The sequence below is a fragment of the Pinus tabuliformis genome, chromosome 3_2, assembly GCF_031772625.1.
Source record: "Pinus tabuliformis cultivar Carrire ecotype Pingquan chromosome 3_2, CPIR1, whole genome shotgun sequence".
NCBI lineage: Eukaryota > Viridiplantae > Streptophyta > Pinopsida > Pinales > Pinaceae > Pinus > Pinus tabuliformis.
The window spans coordinates 1,077,909,427-1,077,932,080 of NC_142302.1; the positions used below are offsets into that span (position 1 = coordinate 1,077,909,427).

The following is a 22,654-nucleotide window of genomic DNA, read 5'->3' on the forward strand; positions in this document are numbered from 1 at the left end:
TCACATAACTCGCTTTTCACACAATAACATCTTAATGCAAGTGTTCAAAGATTTAATGTACTTACCTCGCAGTCCCTTGAGGAAGCGTCATTCCGCCTCGTTGTAGCTGACTATTGTGTCTACTATAAACTCAGTGATAAATCCCCTTGTAATTCGATCGAGCCAATGGTCCACAATGTGCGTGATCTTATCTTCCGATGCTTCTAGTCTGCGCACTAATTCTGGAGTCCACACAATCGGTTTGTCGAGCCTACACCTTCCCTGACTGTCTGCTAGCTTCGCGATCCACTCATACAACTCAGAGGGAAAGGATGCAAAGAAAATTTCGTGGATTTCCGTATATAAGTAGCGCTCCAACCACTATTCCTTTGATACTCGCGGATTCCTGTTTTCCTGCGCTGCGAACTCGTGAATCTTTCTGTCTAACCACCCTTCAATTTCTTTCTTCGTTGGATTCCAGTGACACGACATCAGACATCCTTTATGCAGATCCTGGTCCCGGCAATGGAACCATTTGTTGGCTTGTTGGGGCCTGACATAGGTTCAAAGGTGATTTAGCCAAACAAATCTCGGTACCACTAGCCCTTTCAGCAATAGTCCACGGAGCGCGGACTGAGGTCTCACCCGAAGTAGTATGGGAGGGTGCTAGAACCAGGTTTCCGCACCATGTGGATGTCTGATGGGTTCCAAGTGGTCCATGGTTTGACCCTGTGCGCACGTCGCTATGCACACTTATCAATACCCCGCAGTCTGTGATGTCGTCTTCGCGCAATCCTACTCGAGGGCTGAACAATGTTATTACCCAAGTCCTTATCAGTAACCTGATATTAGTATATTAACTTAGCTTATCTGTATGCTTTTAGTTATACTTAACAATATTCACCATTCATACAAATGTGCGTAGTAAATAAACAGTATAATTGCAAATGATATAAAACAGGTAATAACACAAGAACAGATACACAGATTTCAGATAAAACTTCTCTTTATTATTCTTCTTCCTTGGTTACAGACTCGACTCCGCCCTATACACTCAGCTGCAAGGGTCTGTGCACTCAGCTACAGACTCTACTAGGCCTTTGCGCACTCATCTGCAGAGCCTCTTCCTACTACTACGACCCAAGATACTTAAACTCTTACTCTAGGCTCGATATCTTATTATATTCATCAGATTCCATCCTTTCATTCATTTCTTTACAACTTAGAGCCTTGCTCTATTTATACAATCCCATGGTCCATGTACTATGGGTAGGCCGACACTACATTCAAAACTTAGGGTGGACAACCCTATGACTCTAACATACAATTCGCGCTCCGCGCCCTCAATTCGCGAAGTCTTTACAACAATATTACTCAAAACTTGTGCTTTGAGCCCCAAACCATGCTGTGGGGGGATTCCATGCCCAACACCATGCCCATAGTCACAGGTTGTTGACACAACTTGCATATGGGAATCACAACATAGAATTGAGACACTGAGATCGTGGGCGCCATCCGCCCATCTGGCCGTATTACAAGGTCGTAAGCCCATTTTTGACTACCAAGTGTACAGCTTCAAAGCCAGGGCCATCGATTTATCGCAAGAACTAAGCCAAGCACTCACTTTGAAGTCGCTCAGACAGTGGTAAGGGCCAAGGAACAATGTATCATCCTCTATCATGTGGAGTATACAAGCTACAGTCTTAATCGATCCATAAATATTTGGTGGCTAGGCACATAGTAAAGTTGGCGGGCCACACGATGACATTATGGAAGAAATCAAGGTTGAAAGGCTTGTAGTTTACGAAGGGAAGTTCTAAGGGCCGTGAAGTGAAATCATGAAATCAACCAGTTAAAGAAAAGTTCACTTCCAGGGAATCGACTTAAGAAGAGGAGAAGTCAATGGTTGGAGGAAATCATCATGAACAGAGGAGTGAGGAGTGTTGGAATAATGTAGAAATGATATGTCTAGATAGATTTGATGAGTTATGTTCTCCTAGTTAGTGTTTGAGTCTATTTTTCATGAGTTGTGTCTTTGTAGTTTGTGTTGCGAGTTGGTGATCCTAATTATTTGGATCTAGATTGTTCTAGAAGTTATCTATGTGTGCCTATATAATGTACTGGTTGTCCAAGCAGTTTGATCAATGAGATTTGATTTCATTCTTATGCATCTTTTTTTTTTCTAATATGGTATTAGAGTCAGATAGGGAGATCTGGTAAGGCTTCAGATCTGAGAGCAAGAGGGCCCAGATCTGTGAGGGTTGTCAAATAGAGAGCTGTGAGATCCTATTGTTATGGTGTTTCTCCCAAAAATTTTATGTTATTTGGTTGAGGAATATTGTTGAACGGTGTTGTTTGAAGTCGTTTTGTTTGTATGTAACTACAGTCTCCGTAAGTGAGAAGCCCGTGGAAGTATATAGCCTTCACAACCATCATAACTGTACGAAGTCTATTGGCCAGAGTCACAATGTGTAATTCATTGTGCTGGAGGGTGTGGATTACATTCACTGGAAACTGAATATTTTATTTACCATCATTCGTACTACGGTGTTGCCTAAGTTGAAAGGTATGGGTTGATTTTTTAAATCAAGCCAAGCCATAAGTTTAAGGTTAATTTCTCATGGAAGGGAAAATTGGAGTAATAAGGAGACCTACCAAAGACCTAATTTCTTATCAGGTATTCACTTATTTCAATTTTTATTTTTCTTTTTGAGAGAAAATTATGGATGAAGTATGGAGGCATAAGGAGTTAAAAATTTGGTGAAAAAAAAATATGGTGAAAATTTTGCTTTTATGTATTGGTGAAAATTATTTTAATAGTTATTTTTGGTGAAGAGAATTAAAAAGGTGTTGGGTGTTTTCTTGTTGGGGTGAAAGAATTTATTTAAAAAAAAATTTGGGAGTGTAAATTGTGTTGGGTGAAATGGAGAAATAAGGAGTATTTTTGGCTTTGTTTTTTATTTGAAGAAAGATAGAGTCATGTGTTTTTTAGATCCTGTGCATTTGGTTTTGGATCTGGTGAATTTGAATGTAGCTCTAGTGAATTTGGGTGTAGATCTGGTGGATTTGGGTGCATTTTGTTGAGTGGGGACAAATTTTTTGTCATTATGTCGCTGAAACTTATGTGAATGAGTCCACAAGGCTTGATGGAGGAAATTATGCAAATTGGAAATTGCAAGTATTAATAGTTTTAGAGGCAAATAATTTTTGGCGCATGGTGAGTGGGGTGGAGCCCAAACCCACTACCGCTACAACTATTCTAGATTGGGAAAAAAGGGAAGCAAAAGCGAAGTTATTTCTATGAATGTCAGTTAAGGACAACATCATTCCTTATATTAGGGACTGCAAAACATCCAAAGAAACATGGGATGTTCTCAAAAGCTTGTATGAAACATCTAATACCAACCGAATTTTGTTCTTTAAGACCAAGCTTTTGTCAATTAAAATGGAGGCCAATGAAAGGCTAAGAAATTTCATTTCCCGTATCAAAGAGCTAAGTGATAAGTTAGGAGACATTGGTGAAAAGATGTCCAATACTGACTTAGTCACCATCACATTAAATGGCTTAGTGCAAGATTATCAAATTTTTGTTTCAAGTCTTTCAGCTAGAGAGAAGCCTCCTACTTTTGATGAATTGATAGGTATTCTTCTACAAGAGGAAGAGAGGATGAAGAATTTCAATTTGGGCTCAAACAATTCAGATTTGGAATTGGTAGCCAAGGGTAAGCAACCACACAAAGGCAAGCCATGGGACAAAAAGAAAGGACTAAAGTTTCAAGCAAAGCAAAAAGGTATGGCGCAATCTAAATTTCCAGTTCATGATAAGAGAGATGATGATTTTTATTATTGTGGCAAACATGTACATCATGCTAAAGATTTTTATAAAATAAAATATAATGAGTCTAAACAGAGAAATAGAAGCCATAATGGGAAATTTGTGGATGAAGACATCTCAATCAATGACAGATTTAAAAATCTCAAATTGGTTGTTTCTGATGCTGCATTGTCTGCTGAGACTGATGATGTGAATGCTTGGTTCATTGATTTTGGTGCATCACTCCATATGCCTTGTAAAAAAGATTGGTTTGATGAATATCTTGAGAACATTGATGGAACATGTGTTTATCTAGGAGATAACAGATTCCTTCAAGTTCAAGGTTATGGAATAATAGGTGTGATGTTACCTAGTGGAAAAGAGAGACAGATCCATGATGTGATGTATGTTCCTGGTATCAAAACGAATTTAATTTTTGCTTCTACTATTGTTGATCAAGATCTAAAGGTGGATTTTTTCAAATGACAGTGTGTTGTTAAAGATATCCAGGATCGCTACAAGGTTATTGCCATAGGTCCTAGAGTCGAAGGCTTGTATAAGCTGAATGTGACGAGGACAGGGCATCAAGCATTGGCATCTACAACAATGTCAACAGAAAAGTTATGGCATCAAAGGTATGGGCTTTTAAATCATAATGATTTAATGTTGCTTCAAAGAAAAACAATGGTCGAAGGTCTTCCTATTATGATGAATAATCATGTTGAATGTGAAGGATGTGCACTTGGAAAACAACATACAAAGGAATTTCCTGTACATGAAGAAAACAAGGCAAAGAGAAATACTTGAATTAATTCGTACTGATATATGTGGACCTCTGCAAACTAGATCTCTTGGAGGAGCATTGTACTTTCTTATTTTTGTTGTTGATAGATCTAAATACACTTGGGTCTAATTCATAAGAAATAAAAATGATGTTTTTGAGTACTTTAAGGAATTCAAAAACATGGTGGAAAAACGAACTGGGAAATACATCAAAATTCTCAGATCTGATCAAGGGGAGGGGGGGCGAATACAAATCAAGACCTTTTAATCAATATTGAAAAATTCATGGGATTCTACAAAAGTATATAATGTCTCATACACCTCAGCAAAATGGAGTTGCTGAGAGAAAAAATAGAACACTAGTGGAATGTGCACGAAGCATGCTTCAAGGTAAAAATATCTCTAATGGTTTTTGGGCTGAAGCCATTAATATTGTTGTTTATTTGAAAAATAGGAGTCCAACCAAAATTTTAGATCTAAAAACACCTTTTGAAGCATTTTATGGATATAAACCAAAAGTGAATCATTTAAGAGTTTTTGGATGCAAGGCATTTGCACATATTCCAAAAGATGAAAGAAGAAAACTTGATGCAAAATCAATTAAGTGCACATTCATTGGTTATTGTGATGATCAAAAGGCATACAAGTTGTTTGATCCTAGTTCACATAGATTGCTTGCAAGTAGGGATGTGGTGTTTCATGAAAATGTAGATGAAGGTGATAAAATGAATAACACGGGTGTATGGCATGATATTGATGATTATGTCAAAATAGAAGCAAGTTTTGAATAGGGATCGGAATAGGTACAGGAACACATACAGGTTCAAGAGCAGGAAGCATCCAACAATCATGACACTCCAAGAAGAGAATAAGAGACTCCACAAAGCAAAAAGAAGGATGAAAGCAATAAAACTCTAAGGAGGTCATCACATCAAAGTCAATGTGTTATGTCTTTTATATTTGTATCTCTTGTGATCAATAAAACAACGAAGTGTGATTGGTTATGTGTTTTAATTTCTCTATGCTCTCTCTCAATTTTTCTAACAAAAACTAAAAGATCAGTGTGAAAATTTTGATACCAATAAAATATACGAAGCATTTCTGGGATCGGCTTTTCTCACACAGTTTCAATCCCATGTTAGAGCCATGATGGCGCTGAAGCCCAAGGATTTATGGCCCTTTCTTCATCTTTTGGAAGAGATGCAAAATCAAACAGAGGACGGATGGAGATTCCTTCCAGCTAAGACTCTTAGAGAAGCAATTAATGAGATTCCAGAGGGTGCTGAAAAGTTTAACTGTGTCAAAAATTTTGCAAGCTCATTGAATATCGAAATAAAATGAAAAGACTTCAGCGACTTTCGAAGTCTGAGGAGCAATACCAGGTAAGAGTCATTCTAGCAATCAATGAATATTGTGTTCACTTCATGGAATCAAAATACAGTACATTATCATGGATATATCATCCTTCACCTCTATATTTAGTATCATGTAAAATATATATTTTTAAATCAATTTATTTGATGACATCAAAACACACTCACACGGTTTTATGCTTTTTATTTTTAAGCAGATAAGATAAGTTTGGTGTATTTTTTTTATTTTTGTTAAGTTTGGCAGGACTTTTTATTTTCTATTCAAACGTAGGAAAATTTACACCATATAGATTGGCTAGGTGACCTCAACTTGTCCCAGAGAAAAACCAAGTCGGTTGGCCACCTATCCACATTGTAAGTTGGCCTGGTGTATTTAGGCTTGTAGAATTTTTATTTTTGAAAAAATATATAGATAATTTAGATTTACCAAGTTAAAAATGCTCTTTCTCCAAAGCATTTTATTCGTATATGTTTCAAAAAATTTTGTCAAGAGAAAAAAAACATACTATCTTTTATTAAGCATTTTCTTTAGTCTCTCAATATTAATGCAACAAAAATTCGGTGGAAAGAAAACTATTGGAAGTAATGCTTTCGTATGTTGTTGTGAGTTGTTATTGTAAGTTTGTGTGTTGTTGTGAGTTGTTATTGTAAGTTCCCAAACGTCAATTTACAAGTTGTTGAATCCTATGTTATGAGTTGGAGTCATAATCTAAATGTGTCGAAGTGAGTGTGTTATGTCTTTTATATTTGTATATCTTGTGATCAATAAAACAATGAAGTGTAATTGGTTATGTGTTTTAATTGCTCTATGCTCTCTCTCAAATTTTCTAACATGGTATTAGAGTTGGTACTGGCGTGGCTCTCTCAAGGGAGAGCCAAAAATATGTAAGGGATCCTAAGTGTTATTGTTTCTGTACATATATTGCTATAAGTGTGTGGGAGTTGTTTTTTGTTTGTTGTGAATTTTTCTTTTGCAAGTGAGAAATTTCTATGTATGTGTAAATTTGGAGATTGTGTTGTGTGGAGTAATTGTTGTGAGCCAACCTTCAAAAGATTCCTCTGACTACAAGTTTTGAGTGAAAATGGCCACTGTAGGGGAAAAAATGCAGAAGAGAGAGGAGGATTATTTCAGATCTCGCGATGTAAAAAAGGGGATCGAGTGTATGGATAAGAGATCGACCATCATGGAATTTGTAATGATAAGAGGCGGAGACAGAAGCAAAAGACGAAAGCGAATTTTATGTGTTAGAGGTTGAGATTTGAGAGATCTATTTTAGAGCTAAGGAAGAAATCTCGTGTCTCGCTCAGCTTCTTCCCCACAACAAATATGGAAACTCATGTCAATGATGTGGTCACTTTGTGTTTAAAATGCCATTCAGCCATTCTGTGTTAAATTTATAACTTGGTCAACGTTATTTCTCCCTTATTTTTGGCTTCCTTAATATTGCTCCATGCCCTTAAAATACCTACTTTTCCCACTAATGGTGTATCACCTCTTTGAAATATTGGACCCACGACTTTCCTCTGCTAGTCAGTTGACAACATGAGCTAAAGCCTTCGAATCAAAGCATCCACAAAGTTTATTAAAAAGTTCACGAAAGAAGAGAGGTTAAACACCAATGAATGCGACCGAACAATTGCCAGGAAATCAAATTAGAGAGAGATGCGTTGATTCCCTCCTGATCCATGTGAGAGGTAGATCTGATCGACGTAGGTAGCTGACGGTATTCCCCTGTGACATCGATAGTGAAGGCAAAAGTAAATTAATTTGAATGAAAGGCCGACTGATCAAACCTAAGGTGAAATCGACCTGCGCATCATGAAACCGTTGATCAAGATCTAGTAATTGGTTGCTAGATCTGAGATCTAGTTTTTCTCATTCTAGATATGAAGTCATAAAATATTTGTTTATCTAGTTTGTATGTTTGTGGTGTGAGTTGTAGTAGTTTTCTATTTTTTCAGTTTTGGTTATAAAATAATTGGTGGTTTTTAAATTGGAAGCCCCGGTGCTGATCCGAATTGGATCCTCAAACAATTCCATGATCATTAAGTATGAATGACAGACTTCAAGAAATCTTATAGCTATCAGAAATAACCTCTGAATAATGGCAATTTACAGCCAGCATGGAGAAATGAGGACCTTCAGTCAAAACGCACTGACTGTTGGCCCATGGAGGCCGGGCATGGCCCAAAAATGGCAATTGGGAAGCTCAGATCCAGAAATGGAGGTTGTTTCTGATACGCGATTAGTGCAAAGTGCTAATCGCGTATCTTTGGGCAAAACTCGTCGAGAAGGAAAGGCCCCGAGTGCTCAGTCACAAGGGAAAACCAAAAAATCGTGGGAAAGCGCTAAAACCAACAAGGTGGGTGCCACGCTCAAAACCGGCGGAATATCGGAGGCATTTCGGGCGGTAAGTGGGTTTGGCCGAGGACCCAATGATTCCATACACCAAGTGACGCATGTTTGACGGGGAGAGAGAGAGAAACCGCTTACATCGCAGATTAACGATCGAGCAACTCAACCATGCGATATAAGCGAAGACCGTGGGATCTAGGGGCTCCAGATCAACGGCAGAGGTTCGGCCCGATGGATGACCGGACCCGATGGAGAAATAAACTGTGGTGCATAAGATTTGAAGTCCGATTTGACCAATGAATCAACAGAAGGATCCGTTTCACAAGCATCTAGGAAATAACGGAAAAAAACGACTGTTCAGGAAGCACTGACACTCAGTTGGCAAGGAGACAAGTGGCCACCTCTCTGCGAAGCATTGCACAGCAATGATGATGCAGGGCAGAGGAGTCCTAGCGGACAACGACAAGCGATCTAGAGAGCTAGGAAGCTGAAATGAACAGTCGAAGGAACGAACTAGCTTTAAATCCATGAGCTGACAGAGACAGGACAGACAGTGAGGTAGAGAAGCAGTGAAGAAGCCGAAGCCGAGAGACATAGAAAGAGAGGCAAAGTTGCAGAGGACAGAGAAGCTGAGCTGACCATCAGAGTAAGGGAAGCATCGAGCAGACAGAGACCAACTAAGGTTGAAATGCGGTAAGAGGAGTCTGTGAACTCTAAGGACTTGGGTTCATCCTACTGATCATCCTCTATCAAGTGAGACTCAAATTGAGCTCCTTATTGTAAGACTCTGCTTTAAAAACATAATAAAAAGGCCACCACTAAAGGCTAGACCAGGAGATGTAGCCCAAGAGGATTGGGTGAACTCCTTATTAAATTTTGTTGTGTTTATGTTTGCTTACTGTGATCTCTTAGTGTTTCAAGTGTCTGTGTATTTCGCAATCTTATCGATCCGTTGCACAAGATAACATAGACACACACACACCAGCACATGAGTCTGTAGTACCTTCATTAATTTCCTAAGGTCACCGAGGGGTGATTTCAGATCAAGTGGTATCATAACTATAGGTTGTTAAGGTTAGACAAGCTTGTGTTGGATTTAGCTGTTGAATGTTAACTAGATCAAAGCTCAAATTAGGAGAAGGAGAGTTGGTCGAAGCTAATCCTGAAATTGGAAGAGTCTACCCTCAGAAGAAAATGTCAAAGAAAGGTTCTGTGGGCCCAGACCCACAATTTATAGATAGTTTCTTGGCCATGAGATCCATGGTAGAGGAAATGTATAAGGACTTTAGAAAACATAAAGGTGAGGAATCATCAGGCTCCAAACAAGATAAAGGAGAAGAAGAGTCTCTCCTCCATGACCGCTCAAAAGGCAAAGGGAAAGAAGAAAACTTTCTCACACCTCCTAATAGCCCTGAACATAAAAAGAAGACATCTTTGATTAAACTAGATGTTAAATTTGATTTACCAATATATGATGGAGAGTTGAATGCAGAAAAGCTGGACAATTGGATCAGACAAATTGATGTTTATTGCAGAGTGTAGAGTATCGACTCAGACAAGAGCAAGATTCAGCTGACTAGCCTACGCCTTGGGGGCACTGCCTTGGTTTGATGGGAAGGCAGGACCCAAGTTGACATGAAGAGACATGGCAAGACTCTTTCTGTCTGGAGTGAATTTGTTTCTGCAATCAAAAAACAGTTATATCCATTGGCCTACATGCAGCAAGCCATGATGAGTTGGCAAACTCTTGGCCAATTAAAAGGGCAAAGTGTACAAGGTTACACCCAAGAATTTAGGAAGAGAGCTTTGATTCTAGGAATCTCATTAGACTCACCTGAGACTCTGTTGAAGTACATTGGTGGTCTACACAGCTACATGAGGCACACTATCCTCATGTTTAATCCCACTAGTATATATGAGGTATATGTTCAAGTTACGCATCTAGAAGCAAGAGGAAAGAATGGGAACCCTAAGGTTGGAGGACCATCCAAGCCCATTGCAAGCAAGAATAAGGAGAAAAGAAAACATAAATGGAAAGAGAGGAAGGCCAACACTGCACAGAAAAGCAAGTCTTCATGCACTCACTGTAAGAAGGATGGGCATGATGATGAGCAATGTTGGATTCTGCATTCGGAGCTGAGACCTAAGAAGTTCGAGGGCAAGAAGAAGAAGACTACTGCAGCTATTCAGAAAGATTTTGGGTCGGACTCAGAAGATGAAACAACCATTGCAACCACAGGTATAAAAGGTTGTCCGCTTTAGAGAATGCAGAAATCAAGAAGCAGGTGCAGGAGTTGCTCGAGAAGGGGTTCATCGGACCTAGCACATCACCATGTGGGTCACTAATTGTTTTGGTGAGAAAGAAAGATGGCTCGTGGAGAATGTGCATTGATTACCGAGCACTGAATAAAATAACAATAAAAATTGTTATCCCCTTCCTCGCATAGATGATCTATTATATCAGTTAAAGGAAGCTGTTTATTTTTCCAAGTTAGACTTGAATAGTGGATATCATCAAGTCAGAGTTGCAGAACAAGATGCATGGAACAGTGCTTTCAAAACAAAGTAGGGATTGTATGAGTGGCTGGTTATGCCTTTTGGCTTAATTAATGCTCCTGCTACTTTCATGAGAATAATGAATGATGTGCTCAGACCTTTTCTTGATGATTTTGTTATTGTATATCTGGATGACATTATTATATTTAGCAAAACATGGGAAGAACATTTAAAGCATGTTAAGCACACACTAGATGTTTTGAAAAGAGAGAAACTTTATGTTAAACTCTCAAAATGTGAATTTCGCAAAACATCTTTGAATTATTTGGGACATATAGTAGAGTGTGGTGAATTGAAGATAGATCCCTCTAAGGTGGCAGTCATTGTAAACTGGCCTAAACCCAAATCTGCTATAGAAGTTAGAGGCTTCTTAGGAGCAGCACAATATTGGAGAAAGTTCATTTCTAGCTTTTCCTTAATTGCAGCTCCCTTACATGCTTTAACAGGATTGAACAAGGTGTTTCATTGGGGAGGCAAACAGCAGAAAGCCTTCGACACCTTGAAAGAAAAGATTAGTACAACACCAGTACTAGCACTGCCAGATCTTCAAAGACCGTTTGAGACCCAAACAGATGCCAATGACTATGCCATGGGAGCAGTGTTGATACAACACGGTAAACCCATATGTTATCATTCTAAGACGTTTAACTTTGCAGTAGTTAACTATCCCACATATGATAAGGAATTGTATGCATTAATACAGTGTGTGAAAAAGTGGAAACATTACTTAATGGGCAAAGAAACGGTTATCCATACTGATCATCAACCACTTCAATATCTACACTCCCAAACTAAGTTGTAGCAATCAAGACACTACAGGTGGATGAGGTTCCTACAACAGTTTCATTTAGTCATCAGATATAAAAAGGGCATACATAATAAAGTTGCAGATATGTTATCTAGACCCATTATAAATGCATCTACTATACTTAAGAATAATTTTGTATTACATGAAAGTTACATTGAACAATATGCTCAAGATATAGACTTTAAAGATGTATATGTAACTTTAAGTCAAGGAAAACGAGTAAAAGAATTGGATTATCATATTAAGGACCAACTCTTGTATCATTGTGGGAAGCTATGCATTCCACAAACTGAAAGAGTAAAGATAATTCGAGAAACACACACTTCTCTAATATCAAGTCACTTTGGGGTAAGGAAAATAGTTGCACAGTTGCAAAGATTTTGTTATTGGCCAAACTTACATTTCTAAATATGTAGGAAACTAGGCTTGTACACTCTATTGCCAGTTCCTTCTCATCCTTGGGAAAGTGTTTCCATAGACTTTGTTGGAGGACTTCCTAAATTTAGGAAGGGTCATGATTATCTGTATGTTGTTGTGGATAGATTCAGCAAAATGTGTATCTTGATCCTTTGTAATAAATAGATTACAACTGAACAAACTGCAAAATTGTTCTTTCAACATGTATGGGTTCATTTTGGATTACCCACTTCCATTACATCTGATCGAGACACTAGATTTGTGGGGAATTTTTGGTCAAGTTTGTGGGAACTGATGGACACCAGACTGAAGAAAAGCACAACTTTCCATCCACAAACCGATGGCCAGACAGAAGTAGTCAACAAAACAGTGATCCTGTTGCTAAGGGGATATTGCAACAAACATCCCAAGCTTTGGGATGAACATTTGTGTTATGTGCAGCATGCTTACAACCAAGCCAAACATTCTTCCACATAGAGATCTCCTTTAGAGACCTATTTTGGTTTCACACCAAGGTCTCCCTTGGATTTTGTCTTTGGTAAGGACACAACAGTTGAGGGACACAGTGATGTGGATAAGGCAACTAGGTTCATTGAACAAATTGAAGAGATCCATCAGGCAGTACAGGAACAACTGGAAAAGAGCTAGGCCAAATACAAGGCAAGGCATGACAAGCATCGGATGAAGCATAGTTTTCAAGTTGGTGATCAAGTCTAGCTGTATATAAGCAAGGAAAGGATGCAAGGTGAAGGTAAAAAGCTAAAACCAATAAGGTATGGACCTTTCAAGATCCTTGAAAAAATTGGTGAGAATGCTTTTCGCCTTGATTTTCCAGCGTATATGCACATCTACTCAGTCATCAATGCAGACAGCTTGAGACTATTTGAACCTTCGTTAATTGAAGATCTTGAAGAGCAGAGTCAATTGCCTTCTATTGATGACCTGTTACCTGAATATCTTAATGAATTGCAGGAAGACACGGTTCTGGACAAGAAGATGAGAACGACACACAGGGGAGATGTTGAGTACCTCAGAATTGAGCTCAAAGGTTCAAATCCAAGCAGTGCAAAATGGATAGAGATTGGATAGGTGAGAAAGTTGTATCCTTACTTAGTTGATGCTTGAAAACCAACTTTTGGTGGTCCAAAATCTTTTTCAGTGGGAAGGTCGTGATCCAAATTGGATCCTCAAACAATTCCATGATTGTTAAGAATGAATGACAGAATTCAAGAAATCTTATAGCTATAAAAAATAACCTCTGAATAATGACAATTTGCAGCCAGCACGGAGCAACGACGACCTTCGGTCAAAGCGCGCTGACCGTCGACCCATGGAGACCGCGCATGGCATAAAAATGGTAATTGGGAAGCTCAGATCCAGAAATGGAGGTTGTTTCTGATAGGCGATTAGCGCAAAGGCAAAACCCCTCAAGAAGGAAAGGCCCAAAGCGCTCGGTCACAAGAGAAAACCAGAAAACCATGGGAAAGCGCTAAAATCGACAAGGCAGGTCCCACGCTCTAAATAGGCGGAATATCGGAGGCATTTCGGGCAGTAAGTGGGTTTGGCTGAGGACCCAGCGATTCCATACACCGAGTGACGTGTGTCCGGCGGGGAGAGAGAGAAACTTCTGACATTGCAAATTAACGGTCAAGCAACTCAACCGCGTGATATAGGCGAAGACCGTGGGATCTAGGGGCTTCAGATCAACGGTGGAGGTTCAACCAGATGGATGACCGGACCCAAGGGAGAAATAAATTGTAGCACATAAGATTTGAAGTCCGATTTGACCAATGAATCGACAGAAGGATCCATTTCACAGGCATCTGGGAAATAATGGAAAAACAAACGACCGTTCAGGAAGAACTGACACTCAGTTCGCAAGGAGACAGGTGGCCACCTCTCTGCGAAGCGTTACGCAACAATGATGATGCAGGGCAGAGGAGTCCCAGCGGACAGCGGCAGGCAATCTAGAGAGCCGAGAAGCCGAAACAAATAGTCGAAGGAACAAACTATCTTTAAAGCCACGAGATGACAGAGACAGGAGAAACAATGAGGCAGAGAAGCAGTGAAGAAGCCGAAGGCCGAGAGACACAGAAAGAGAGGCAAAGTTGTAGAGGACAGAGAAGTCAAGCTGACCATCAGAGTAAGGGCAACATCGAGTAGACAGAGACCAATTGAGGTCGAAATTCGGTAAGGGGAGTCTGTGAACTCTAAGGATTTGGGAATTCCAAGTGCCATCCTACTGATCATCCTCTGTCAAGTAAGACTCAAATTGAGCTCCTTATTGTAAGACTCTGCTTTAAAAACATAATAAAAAGGCCACCACTGAAGGTTGGACCAGGAGACGTAGCCCAGGAGGATTGGGTGAACTCCTTATTAAATTTTGTTGTGTTTATGTTTGCTTACGGTGATCTCTTACTGTTTCAAGTGTCTGTGTATTTCACAATATTATTGATCCGTTGCACAAGATAACATAGACACACACACCAGCACATGAGTCTGTAATACCTTCATTAATTTTCTGAGGTCACCAAGGAGTGATTTCAGATCATGTGCCCGAAACATTAATTCTTGTGTGTTTTTATTGTTTATAAAAAGGGTTGGTGGTTCTTAAACTGGAAGCCTCGGTGTCCGAAACATCAATTCTTGTGTGTTAGTAATGTCAAGTTGTTTGATCAAGACCTCCCATCCTAGCAATTGACAAATAGACAAAAGCGAAATATCTAACGGATGGTGGTTGGTCCATAGGATGGTTCATTACTTGACAGCTCTTATCGCGAAAGCCTTGACAAGCCAAATTGTCAATATTGTTGATCTTGCAAAGTTCATCAACAATGGTTAGAGGCAGTTACATTTTAAATGGAGATCAAGTAACAGCTCGAAGATGTGGTGGTGAAAGAATGGTGTTTGCGAGATTCCAGAGTGGATGTGAGTGTTGATGAAGACCAGTGAGACATATTTTCCTTGTTGTTGTAATATGTGTTTTTCATGTAAGCATTAAGGGAGGGTGTTGGAAGTAATGCTTCCATGTGTTGTTGTGAGTTGTCATTGTAAGTTCCAAAGTGTCAGTCTAGAAGTTGTTGATTACTATGTTATGAGTTGGAGTCATAATCTAGATGTGTCAAAGTCAATGTGTTATGTTTTTTTATATTTGTATCTCTTGTGATCAATAAAACAATGAAGTGTGATTGGTTATGTGTTTTAATTTCTCTATGCCCTCTCTCAATTTTTCTAACAAAAACTGAAAGCAAGAGGAACATGCGAATCACACATAACTACTATGTGACCTCAATCTCTATGTCTGCCCAATGCATAAACCTTCTTCTATGTGCTAATGAACTGATACAAAAATAACTGCCACTGTGGTAGTAAAGGCCTATAAATGCAAAAAATAAAAACAGAAAACATGACTAATTCCTAAAAGACCAAAGCATAGAATGCACTAGTGCTGTGATTAGAGAAAGGACCGACTCTGCGACCTCTATAAAGAGAAACTCCCAACCCTGCAGAGTGAGCCTTCAACATAGTGTTGGAACCTGATTACGCCTGGTTGGGAAGATAAACAACGTTTGGAGAGGGAATCAGCCACCATGTTCGATTCTCTGAAAACATGGGTGAATGTGATGTGATTGAATTGCGCCTACAAACTTATGATATGTTGCATCCAGTGGAAAATAGAAGGACTCCCAAATCTGGAATGTCCCTAAGCCCACTCAATCACCGATTTGGAATCACTAGCAATCACAATCTCTTTAATTTCCAGCCAGCTAACCCATCATAAAACTCCCAAAGAGAAAACATCTTTGTCATGTTGTTTGAACCTATACAACAATACCAGCAAAACTGATAAGATTAGCCCTACTTCAGAACTATATAAGCCTCGCATCTGCATTGCCCACCAGATGATGCCCCATCAAAATACCCCACCGACCATGACAACACAATTACCCAAAATGAACAAATATTCCCATTAGGCTTCAGTGTGCAGGCCCAATTCCCTGAAAGGAAGCCAAAATCTTCGAACATGTATATCGCACATCAGGGACTATTTGTTCCAAAATTTTAGCATTCCTACTCTTCTATATACCCCAAAAAGATGAAAAAATGAAGCATCAAATATTCTTTTTGGCCCTCAATCCACTGAGAGAGACATCACCATAGCATGAACAGAGTCATGATTATTATGATTATTATTCTGACACCTCTCCTTAATCACGACCTATATGTTAACTCGTCCACTGGTCTAAGTCTGAGCTAGACTTACAAACATTACTCAAATATATTATTGACCTATACGTTAATTCGTTTTGACTTTCTTTGCTATGGATTAAACTAATATTCTTACATGAATTTTGAGAAACACTAATACCTCTTGCCCATATAGAAACAACAAATAGGCAAGCAAGAAAAAAGCCTGTCTATATGACCATGATACAGCTAATATTCTTACATGAATTTTGAGAAACACTAATACCTCTTGCCCATATAAAAACAACAAATGGGCAAGCAAGAAAAAGGTGTGTCTGTATGGCCATGACACAACTAATATTCTTACATGAATTTTGAGAAATACTAATACCTCTGGCCCATATAGAAACAACAAATGGGCAAGCAAGAAAAAAGTGTCTGTATGGCCATGACACATCTTTTGTCTGCCTGGCCTGTTAGTTATCTCTGGACTATCCATTTTCATTAGATGTATATACTGGTCTTTTTACTAATATAAAAAAACAGGGTTTTTTCTTCTTGAAAAAAAACCAGAAAAAAAAGTGTCACCTCTTCATTCGCCCAGCCACACAGATAGCAAATACCCACCCCTAAAAACCCCCACGAGCAAGGTGATCATCATATGGAACAAGAGCCACATGAAACATTTAAGTTTCAAAGGCAACTCCCACCGTCACATTCGAATTATCCAGGAATCAGTCTTTGGAATTCTTCGCCTCTGTAATATATGAATATGCTTCTTTTACAGAGATTTGGCCCTCTGTCACACGCCCTTTCAAAACTAATTCAGCGTTTAAGTTACAAATTCTCGGGTTACCGATTGGGTTTGATTTATTCAACAAATCCCTCATATTTATGTCAATCATGTGTCTCGCGGCCTTCAATTTTTCTGAGACTCCCTTCTTCGAACATCCCTCAAATTGCTTAAATTCAGCGATTTTTTTCCAATACCTGGAAAATCTGGATGAAGGCCCGCAGATTCCATTGTTAGACGCTTGAGTGAAGGGAGGAATGGGGTTCTGCTGATCTGAATTGCCGTTGAAGTGGTCCTGTTACTGAGAAACGTGCACATCAAAGAATGCACAAAATAACTGGTTTTTCAAAGTTACTGGTTTAAATAGTAGATAAATTATGTGGCATATAACTGACCGTATTTATTAATCATTTAATTTATTTTATTGATTACAATAAAATCGTTTTTTAGTTAAAATATATTTGGTTGCAATTTTGGAAATGGTTTTTATTCTGAGTTAATTTGGAAATTACTCTAAATTAAATTGTTTTATTTTCTTGTAACACTAAAAAAATTATTTTAAATAAATGTTATGCAGCGCTTGCGCTTAATTAAATTGATTACAAATTTTAGAAATATTTATAATGATTGTAAATTTTAGAAATATTGATTATTATTTTTCATTAAATTTTGGAATGGTCATTTTACAGTGTAACGTAAAAAAATTGGAGCAATTCATATTAAATCTAATATCAAAATTTAAAATAGATCTATAATTCATATTAAAATTATCTTTATTTAAAATAGATCTATAATTCATACTAAATCTAATTTTTTTTAGATCTATAATTCATACTAAATCTAATATCTGTATTTAAATAGATCTATAATTCATAATAATTCAAAGATTAGCCATCAAATTCTAAAATTTCACGAAGATTGGTTATAAATTTGCTTTACATTGTATCCAAGATAATTTTAAGAAAACACTCATCGCTAGATGGTTATGCACAGGGATCGACAGACGTGGCGAGTTTCCCAATTTTACCCACTGAAGATGAAATATCTTCCCAGAGTCCAGAACCATTGCCTATCAACCGAATATGCCACACTTACAACAGTATTGACGAATACTTGTCCACGCAATTTCATCTGCTTCGTGAGGATTGCTTCGCCTCACTTAGACGTGCTATTCAAGGTCTCCGCAAGAACACAGTTCCAGATAATATCACTATATACAAGAAAGTAAAATTTACCGGAATCCAATGTGGGAATCAAGGGCTGGAGCACTGCATGCTTTTAAAAACGAGAAAGGAGAAGGCAGCAGATTCAAGCTCATCCAAAGAAATGATGTCTGGCTCGCTGCTGTGCATTTCCTCCGATGGCTTTCGGAACTTTGTATGGGGAATTGTCAAGGACGCAGACAGCAAAAGCCTCGAGAAGGGAAGCGTTGCTTTGAAGCTGATAGAAGGTAACATTGAGAGTTTGGAAAAGAACAAAACCTATGAAATTATCCAGTCAACTGCATACTATGAAGCCTATTTTCATTTTTTTGAAATGCCTTCAACGGCCAGAAATGAAAGAGCTTCCTTTTTGGGAGCACTTTCTATCATTAGAATCCCAACCTAAAGAGCCAGGTTACCTGAAGAAAGGGCAATTCAAGGATGCATATAACTTAGAATGTGCATTTCCAAGGATGCGAGATTATTTGGGCAGAAGCACAATCCACATCTTGCAGAAATGGCCTCAGTGGAAGTCCAATCTAGATGAAAGCCAGATGGAAGCCGTGAAGCTGGGCCTGACAAAGAGGCTGGCCATTATTCAGGGCCCTCCTGGAACTGGTAAAACCTTCGTCGGCTTAAAAATTGCCAGAATCCTCCTATCTAACATCCAGTGCGGTCCTATTCTGGTCATCTGTTATACCAACCATGCACTGGATCAGTTCCTTGAATCCATTTATTCCGTAGAAAATAATATTGTTCGAGTCGGTGGTGGATCAAAAAATCAAATTATGTCGAACCTAAACTTGAATGTGCTCAAACGTGGTACAAGTACTTCTGGAGCACTTTCTGATAGACACGGAGAACTAATGAGTACTAAAAGGAATGTGGAAGAGCAGATCAAAAGGTGTACAATTTGTCTGAGCGCAACGCAAATCTCCAGGGGGATGCTATTGGGTATAGCTTCACAACAGCAAATTGTATCCCTCTATAGCAGGGATTCAGTTAATGATGAGACAATAGAAGAGGAATGGTTGCAAGGGACGGGAGATGAACTAGTAGCTGATAAAGACGGTGGGAAACGTAAAGGGAAGCAGAAAGTGTCGAATGAATCTTCTTCAGCAGATGCATCTCTGGACAACATACTTAGTTCCCAGGATTTATGGCTGTTGCCCCTAAAATCAAGGATCAAGCTGCATAATCACTGGTTGCAGAAAGCTAAGGAAAGGGCTGAGGAGGAACTGCGTTCTCTATCTGAGAAATACAGAGAAGTATGTGATGGGCTACTCCAACATGATCATAAGACCAGCCTCAAAATTTTAAGAAAGGCAAAAGTTGTTGGAATGACAACCACATGGGCTGCTAAAAATTATGACCTTCTCCAGGCATTGCGAGCAGAAATAGTGGTGATAGAAGAGGCTGCCGAGGTTTTGGAGGCCCATGTTCTGCCCTGCATCAGCTCCTTCACCCAACATCTCATTCTCCTTGGCGATCACTTGCAGTTGCGTCCTTCTCTTACCGAATATGAATTAGGCACCAAATACAAATTGGACGTCTCCCTGTTTGAGAGATTGATAAGCGGAGGGATCGAGCATGTGACCCTAAGATGCCAAAGAAGAATGAGGCCCGAAATTTCAAGATTAATATCTGATATCTATCCTTCATTGCAGGACCACTGTAGCGTGAGCAAGTATGAAAACATCAAAGGAATTAAAAGTGATGTGTTTTTCTTAGATCATCAAGCCATGGAATCCCAGGTCCCAGATACCACCAGCAAGATTAACGTAAGCGAAGCGCGGCTTGCAGTGGAACTTTGTATTTATCTTCTGAGACAAGGATATAAGAACACCGACATTACAATTCTGACAATGTATAAAGGCCAGATGACTGAAATTCAAACACATCTCAGTGACCGCCTGTGCCCCAGGAAAAGCCAAAACGAGAAGTTAGATGATGTCACTTCACCTACTCCTCGAGTTTGTTCTGTGGATAGTTATCAGGGAGAAGAATCCAATATTATAATATTGTCTCTGGTGAGGAGCAATAAAATGCTCGGGATAGGAGGGTCCAGAGGAAATATTGGGTTTCTCAGGACAGTGAACAGGGTCTGCGTGGCACTGTCGAGAGCCAAGGCAGGGCTTTACATCTTTGGCAATGCAGAGCTTCTAGCATCTAAAAGTACTCTGTGGGAGTCAATAATTCAGAAATTAGAGAATTCCAATTCGATTGGACCGGCATTAACACTGACTTGCCAAAGGCATCCACAAACAGAAATAGAAGTCTCTGTAGCCGAAGATTTCAGACGAATGGAGGACGGAGCTTGCAGAAGACCATGTGAATATCAGTTAAAATGCGGCCATGCTTGTCCTAGGCAGTGTCATCCATCTGACCTTAGGCAGTGTCATCCATCTGACCATGACTCAATCGAATGCCCCAAGCCTTGTCCGAAGAAATTCGGGATATGTGGTCATCAGTGCCCGAAGATATGCCATTTCCCCACATGTTGTCCTCCTTGCCAGATCCCTGCCTCGAAGAGTCTTCAACCTAGATGTTGCCACCGCATAACTCTTCCTTGCTCCACTCCTCTCAGGGGAATCATCTGCAACGAATTCTGTTCAATTCGACTTCATTGCGGTCATCCATGTAAAGAAAAGTGTGGAAGACCTTGCGGACCCTGTAAAGTGAATGTCATCAAAGCCTTGCCATGTGGACATCAGGCAGAGTTGCTATGCTATGAAGACCCCTGTAAATTCATTTGTGACCAGCCCTGTGGTAAGGTCCTGAGGCCAGGATGTGAACATATTTGCAGAGGAACATGCAAGTCATGCAAGCAAGGTACTTCACACATTCCCTGCATGGAACGGTGCTTCAGATCTCTTCCATGTGGCCACAGATGCATGGCCGATTGCTCTGAGATCTGTCCTCCCTGCAAAAATATTTGCCAAAAAAGTTGCCTTCATAGTAACTGTGGTCTTATATGCGGAAGCTTATGCACGCCTTGCATGGCAAAATGCGAATGGCAGTGCGAGCATCATACTTGTGATCTCCCCTGCCATGAAACATGCACCAGGCCTCGTTGCAACCAACCCTGCCCAAAAACTCTAAAGTGTGGGCATCCTTGCTTAGGTCTATGCGGGGAGCCCTGCCCCAGGTTTTGCAGGGTTTGCGCTCACAAGAGTTCACATCACAGTACGCTAGACAAGTGTGATCCATCTGCCAGGTTTGTGGAGCTCGTAGAATGTGGACATATATTTGAAGTTAGCGTGCTCGATGCTCATATGGACATGGACAATGCAGATGCTACTGCAGTGAAGCTAAAGCAGTGGTAAGTTCTGCTATTTGTAATATAAATATGACAATTAAATATTTCTTTTGTGCAATGGCTTTCTATTCTAATTAATATATGAACCTTCTGAATTTCTTTGCTACGCAGTCCTGAATGTAGTTCGCCTATCAGAAGAACGCTGCGATATTCAAACATTGTGAAGACAAAGTTGCAACAGATTGAAGAAGTGAAGAAGCGAGTTATTGGATTCCAAAAAGTGAAGCAAGGGAACGATATGCTAAAGGTGAAAAAATATTTGGCAGCGAAACAAGAGTTCATGGAAGGTCTGAGCAGCAATCCAGGGCTTCTTGAAGCTCATCTTGGACAGGCGTGTGCTCTCTGTGGGTTGCGTGCCGATACGGAAGCAATACCACATCTCAGATTTATCATAGAGCAGAGCACCTATAAGAAAATCATGATGGCAAAGCTTCCAAAACTTGGTCTGAAATCTGATTCAACCAACAAAAACGTTGATTCTAAAATAGCAGATAATGAGTTAGCCATTGATGCACTTCTCCAATGGGTATTGGTCTGTTCTGTTCAGAATGACTTGGCTACTGGGTTGGCGATTTGCGACATTGTTCTGCGGGGAAACCCTGGTCATGAAAAGACTGCGGAAATCAAAAGGGAGCTGATATCCCCACATCATGCTAAACGACATGTAATTGATGTTAAGAGCAAGGAGATGGGAGAAAGAGGGCAATGGTATAAATGTCAGAATGACCATTTTTACGTGGTGGGTGAATGTGGAGGAGCAATGCAAACATCTGAATGCCCAGATTGCAAGGCCATACGGGAAAGAATGTCTCACAGTTCGGAAAACAGTGATGCAGATGCTACAGGCAATCGGTGGTGCTCTGTAATGTAAACCGTTACTATTTAATTCCCAGCAGTTTTGCTGTGGTGGTCTGATGTACTGTACCCCTTTAGTGTCCTGCAGTCGTTTGTGATTCGGTATTTTGGTTAAAGTACATATATTTTCTACAGACACATGTGCAGATGTAAAAACCCAGTCCTTTTGACGGTAATTTAACTTCTCATTTGCAGGGTTTTGGTTTTTTAA

The 22,654-nt window shown here is 39.6% G+C and overlaps 1 pseudogene across 1 annotated transcript in view; it reads left to right on the forward strand.

The window, feature by feature from the left end:
- LOC149184418 (uncharacterized) overlaps nt 1-22,654 on the forward strand; it is a 43,720-nt pseudogene extending 21,066 nt beyond the window's left edge. The window contains exons 2-3 of the transcript XR_016257259.1: nt 18,061-21,591; nt 21,700-22,654. The product of XR_016257259.1 is annotated as an uncharacterized LOC149184418 (transcript). The remainder of the gene's footprint in view (nt 1-18,060; nt 21,592-21,699) is intronic.